A 6,700-nucleotide genomic window follows, 5' to 3' on the forward strand; every position below is an offset into this window, starting at 1 on the left:
GCTGCATGCAAATGCCAACATTAAATAAACAAACAACAAATAAGCGCCCACACAAATGGAAAATGAGGGAGTGCTGGCTGAGGGGTTCCCCAGCCATGGATATTCAAGGGTCACTAAAGGCAAATATTAAGCCAAGCTAAAGTGATAGATTAGTCCTCCAGAATCTCTCACGCGTCACTATTATCGCAAACAGAGCCTCAATAATCGAGAAATCGAGGTAAATGCAGGACATGATTAGAGATTCCCCCAGGGCATTCAAGTACTTGCCCAATGATAAAAGCACTCTTCAGTTAAATTCTGTCACTAGTACTAAACGACTCATTGCACAAAACATCCTTGTATTGTATTATAAGACGAAATAAAATGTTACTTGTCCAGTTCTATTTCAGTTTTAGAAAAAATAACTCATTGAAATAACCCTGACAACGACGCAGGTGGTCGAAACGTTTCGTTTTCGCTTGACTCCGCGCCGCCCACGCTTTCGCGTTTCTATGGTTATCGCGCAGTGCTGCGCTGGTTTTGCTTGCTCATGAAACTCTCGCAAACTGCCAGTAGCAGAGAACGAAACTTCCATGTGATGTAGCGGGATGGCCGAACAGTCTACGCCACTTGACCAAACAGCAGCAGCAGCGGCGAATCCGCCACTTACTTGGCTTGGCACCGCCATCTGTCGGGCGCCGTTTTACTCACCGATGGCAGCAAAGTGGTGATGGCGTATGAAACGTCAGTACTCCACTCCCTCGGTAGGGTGGTGGGAGATTTGAATTGCGATAAAAGTATTCGGACCCTTCAGATGCAATTTTCTTGTAAACTAAGTATTTTCTTGGCACGAAACATGTGTCGCGAGGTTTCTGGAATGGTATTTAAACAGTCCACATCGACTTAGTATTTGCCTTTAGTGTCCCTTTAACCTTGCTCAAGATAGACACCTGAGCACTGCAAGGGGAAGGAAAAAGGAAGGGTGGGGAACAGTGCAAAGTTAAAAATGAAAGAAGTGGAAGTAAGGGAGTTGTCAAGTACACAAAGTGCAGCAGTAGCTCAGCTTTAAAGAAAAAGAAAATGAAGGGAGAGCTGGGCCGGGATAATGTAAAAATATTCCATTCTGTTTTTATTCCAAATCGGCCATTGTTAGCCCTTTGCGATATGTCAAAATGGCTCGGGGCCCCAAGCACTACCACGGCCCTACAATGGAATTCGCTATTCTCCAAGTACATGAAATGCATGTGATGCATGTGAAATGCATGCATGGCTTATTAGCAAGTCTACTGCAAATTTTTCATCCATTTTGGAATTCTTCGAATGCAGATATGAAGAAGGAGACAAAATATTTTTTAAAAGCTTGCGTTCATGTTTGTTAAACTCTTGACTATTTACATATTCATGCTAACTGCTTTTCCATGTTTAACATTGTCATGTATGCTTATTCCCCACTTACATCAACATATTGTATAAATAATTTTCTGAAGTTTAGCCCTGTTCACCACCATTCTATAGTCCTAGAGTCCAAATCCCGTAACTAAAGAGACCTCCTTCTGCATTTGTGTACTCGCGGGTAATTTGTGTCCTGCAAAGATGCTTCAATGTAGCCAGTCATATGTCTCTTCAAATGCCAATGCTACTGTTTCAGAACTATCAATTGATCCTTCCTGTATTGCAAGACAAGCTGGACCCCGATATTTTAGCAGTGCCTTTTCCGATGCTATTTCTTTTTGCACTTCATGATTGGCCAAGCGACGCTCTCCCCATGTTATGTGGGATCAGCTGGCGGTGGACGGTGGATGATAAGAGTTGGCATAGATTTGAGTGGAAGGCATCGCTATAATATTACAGCTTTGGTTCTTGCACTTCGTGCAGTCTTTCCTGTACTCAAAATAGTTGTACCATGATGACAGCTTGCAATCATGCTCTTCAACTTGTGTAGGAAGACCCGCCGTGGTCGCTTAGTGGCTATGGTGTTGGGCTGCTGGGCATGAGGTCGCGGGATCGAATCCCAGCAGTGGCGGCCACATTTCGATGGGGGTAAAATGTGAAAACACCTGTGTACTTAGATTTAGGTGCACATTAAGGAACTCCAGGTGGTCCAAATTTCTGGGGCCCCCACTACGATGTGCCTCATAATCAGATCGTGGTTTTGGTACATAAAATCCCATAATTTAATTTAAGTTTGCGTAGGATGCAACTATAAAGCAAATATACCCACTGAAGTTCAAGATACCTGAATTATATATTTATAAACGAATTTCTCAGGGAAGGTCTGACATAAAATCGATGAGACTTATCAGATTTTTGAAGCTTCAACATCTGCAGCCAAAGTATAACTGCATCATTAACATCTATTTACTAGCAGCCTTTTTGACAGTCAAAACCAAGCACTTTCTGCAAATTAATAATTCTTCATTAACATCAGTCAGAAACCATTTAATATGGGCACAGGTAAATGATCTCACCGACAAAATGACTGCACTTACTTCCCTTTAAATAGTAAGAACGTTCAGCGTACTACACTCTGCCAACCACCTGACTCAGGCTACCTCCACTGAGGATCAACAGTACCTGGCTGCTTACATCGAAGTGGAAATGATGAGAGTGGCTGGCAAACCTCTGGACTGAGATGCCTGCAGATTTACTAACCTGCAGTGTTTCTCTACCTTTCTCATAGGACATGCCTTGCTTTCAAAGTAGTGGCGGAAGTGTGCACCTCCTTTTTCATTCTGAATGCACTCGGGTTTGGTGTTGTCAAGCAGGGTACAACTAATATTTTTTTTTTTTAATGGATGCCAGCGATATGCCATGCTCGGGCAGTCAGGACAAGGCATCAGAAATGTTATTCACACCTCTACAATACTCCACCAGGGAAATATGACCATATCAGATAAACAATGATTCCAACTGTCTATACATGCGAATTGCAAAAAACAGGCTGCCATGGCAACATGCCTTTTCACCTTACTCAACTGCAAGCATTTGCTTTTTCACTAGACCAAGTGTGCCTGTCATCCTATGGTAGGTTAGCTCTAAGCATAAGACCATCGTGCACCTCACATCGCATGGTTCGTGTATATGCCATTTGCAGTAGCAAAAAAGGCTGATTAAGGAGCAAAATATACGCTATGCAGACAATCACCATAAGAGAACAAAATGTGAATGCGCTTGAACAATCATAATATTATAGCTGTATGCCAGCCATATAAAACATGCAAAAAGTGGAGCAGCTACTAAAGACAAATTAGATTTCCAAAAGATCAAGCTAGACTATATGAGTGACAGTTTATAATATGTATGTATTGATACTGTCACTGCAAGTTTTTGCATTACTATAAACTATTATAAAATATTTCTTTAACATTATTTTAGCCAAGTTCACATAAGGCTCGTAAGCCCTTGCTCTACAGTTAAAAGTGAAAAGAAAAGCTGTGAGCTTCATCTTTAACAAATACAGGCCCTATGACTCCCCTGCAAACCTCTTAGCTGATGCAGGTCTTAAAACACAATCTGTTAAGGCTGGATGAGCACGTTTAAAATTCATCGACCAACTAATGCAAAGCAGTTATAAGATAGACCGAGCTAAGTATGTTATTTTGTCTACATCACATCTACTGCGAAAAAGGCACCCATTTACACTAAACCAGTACAGTGTTCGCAATGACACATTTAAGTTTTCGCTTTACCCATGTGCAATCAAAGAATGGAATCTCCTCCACTCATACATAGTTTCCTCTCCGTCACTTTCATTGTTCATCAACCTACTAGAGACACCAAAAACAGAAGACGCCACTTAACACACCCACATATCTTACCTGTAATACTTATTTCTGCGCATGGAATTTCTGCATTTCAAGCCCCAAACTGATGAGCCCCAACCTGGTCACTTCTGCGCTGTTATCTGTTAGCTGTATAACTTCTCTAATCTTACATGGGTCATTTATTCACAATTTTTATATAACTTCTGGTAATACTATATTTGTTACTGAGCGATATTGTTATACCAACCAAAAGTACTGTATTTCACATCGTCATTGGTGATTTCTGCAGCAGTTAAGGGAATTTTTTCTCTTTTGTTTCTTTTTCTTTTACTGCACCATGTAGCATGACCTGTTTGTTTCATTTTGTAAAACTGTCGAATACAATGCCCACTTGCTTTGGTCTCACTGAGAGTGGCAGTAGTGCAGATAATAATAATAATAATAATAATAATAATAATAATAATAATAATAATAATACTCTAAAAATGTATGTGAATACCATATTTGCAAGCAGTAAATAAATTAGCTGTCAGAATGCATATAAGGCAACTAAGTTTACAAAACTCGGGTCTGAAGTATATTTTGGTCCACAAGATCAGCGGGAAAACCGAATTCGCTGACATCTTCAGAACATATTGTGCACTGATGATGATCATGAGTTCGACTTTGAATATTGCACGATGTATACTAAGATGCCAAACAAATTGAGCTTTTTCGTTGCCTGTGTACTGCAAAAACTGTAAGCTGCTATACACTGGCCCACTGATGTTTGAACAAATGGCTGCCATCGTTCTAGATTTCAAGAGTGTTTGCTGCTGAGCTAGGCAATACTACATGGCGCGAAACATGTGCGAGGCTCCCAATGACACCATGGCAAAATGCAACAAAATGTCAAATGAACATCGTACCATATATCTTTACGCATTTTAGGATGTCTCAGCGCATCCTTTTGGTGAAAGAAACAAGGATATACATTTACCAACGTCACTTCATGCTCATGCGTGAATTTCAAGCTCCACAAAAGCTTACAGCACTGTTGTGACCGCCAACACAGCACTGTCATCGGTTACCCTGTCATCTACTGCGACAGTATTTAAATGTCAACTGTAATATACAATACAGCAGAACAACAGACAACAAGTAAACAATACCAGCAGTGCCGTCACGTCAGTTATAAGTTGGCGCACTGAATTTTTCACAACAGGCACGCAAACAGAAACTTGAAGGGCCTATCGTTATGACTAATGTGACAGATGCTGCTCTCGACGTCACCTCGCAACGGGTTTTTTTTTTTTTTTTATCGCTGCTATGAACACGAAAACGTGCGTGCCAGCGTGACCTCTATTCGGTGACATGCCTTCCAGAGGTACCAGTGCATAAGGTCAAAGCTGTCAGTAACGAATGGATCACGGTCGACTAGCGTCCCTCGCTGCGCAGGCAGTTTCAAAGGTTCCCAAACAACGGCATTACGACGTGTCGCAATGAGCGAGGACCTACATGTGCTTGGTTCGGCCGTGTAACGTAGTGAAACTCCCATCCCAGCGCGAGCGTAAAGATAATCTCGGTACAGATTTAGCAACAGGTGATGCGATTTCATCGGTACAATACACACCATATATACGAAGCGGGTACACCGAGGTCACCGTTACGGATTTACTAGGCGATGGTAGCGGTAGCATAGCGCAACAGGTAAGCGAACCTACGCGACTCTGCTTATCACTGCAACGGAAAGTGATGATCAGCGGTGTTGTCGCATCAAATCAAGGGCGCGTGAAAGCACGCCGCTGCCCTTTGAGAGAGACGCCTTCTTTCAGGTGCAAGAGAACCTGCGTATGCAGACGTCAATGACTCACGGTGAACGTCGACGACAGCGTCTCGAAGAGCCTCAAGCGTTCGCGGAGACAGGCGCGGAACGTCGAGACAAGTGCCAGGCGTCGAGAGCTTGGCACTCAAATGCTCAACAATAGCCAAGCGAATTTGCACACTTCAATTGGGAAGGTTTTAAAACCACCGAAAGGCACTTGTGGCACGTTTGTTTTCATTTTGTTTTAGCTCAAAATAAAAGAAGCTCTGCTGCACCGCAGTTTCGCACATGACATTTTCACCGTTGCTTATTTACTCACGACTCGAAATCTCTCCTCCTAAAGGCGCATTCATAAACTACCAAATTCGTTATATTAATGCCCCATGCAACCATGGAGTTTCTCGCTGTGATATGCTGAGAGACTCTATGCATGCGACCATGCATGCAACGTAGAGATCCGCGTCCTAAAATCACACGAGACGCTCATATGAGGGATCGCCAACCGTTTGTGCGCAGGCGCGAGAGAAAAAATGCGGGGGGGGCTTTTGCTCCTTGAATATGTGGCCCTTTTCTTACGCACGTTTTCGGCACCGCACCGACGTCGAGCTACCAGTAGAGTTTCAATGCGGTACATGGAACGAGCGTTCGCAACGACGCGCGTCCAAGCGCTTTTTTTTTTTTCCCGGCGCGTCTTTTCTAAAGCGCTTCGCGACTACTAGGGCAGGGCGCATGCCCCGTCGCGCCGTAAAAAACGGATTCCGCCGGCACGCTAGGGACAACTGCCTACAACACGCGCTAAGAAACCTCCTACTCAGCCGTAGATGAGGACGAGCTATTTTCGGCTTTGAAGTCTATGAAGCGTAATCGCAGTCCAGGATCCGATGGTCTGACAGTCGAATTTTATGTTAAATTTTGGACACTGTTAGGGAAGCCGTTCATATTTCTGGTGAACAGGCTACTCAGTGAAGGGACTTTGCCAGCGTCTCAACGTGAGGGGCTAATCACTCTCCTTTGCAAGGACGAGTCGGGGAGCTTTGATCTGAGGGCATGGCATCCAATCACGCTTCTGAACAGCTCATAACACAATGCCTGTGTATGCGTGTCACGCCAGTACTCAGAACTGTTTTGGGTCCATACCAGGCATGTAGTGTCC

The 6,700-nt window shown here is 43.3% G+C and overlaps 1 protein-coding gene across 2 annotated transcripts in view; it reads right to left on the minus strand.

Annotated features, from left to right (window-relative positions):
* The window catches only part of melt (ventricular zone expressed PH domain-containing protein melted), a 105,221-nt gene extending 99,412 nt beyond the window's left edge, over positions 1-5,809 (minus strand). For both annotated transcript variants that reach the window (XM_065427622.1, XM_065427621.1), the window contains exon 1: positions 5,597-5,809. The gene's annotated coding sequence lies outside the window, so the exon portion shown is untranslated. The remainder of the gene's footprint in view (positions 1-5,596) is intronic.
* Positions 5,810-6,700: the final 891 nt, after the last annotated feature.

Source organism: Dermacentor albipictus, chromosome 2, assembly GCF_038994185.2.
Source record: "Dermacentor albipictus isolate Rhodes 1998 colony chromosome 2, USDA_Dalb.pri_finalv2, whole genome shotgun sequence".
In the NCBI taxonomy this organism is placed as follows: Eukaryota; Metazoa; Arthropoda; class Arachnida; order Ixodida; family Ixodidae; genus Dermacentor; species Dermacentor albipictus.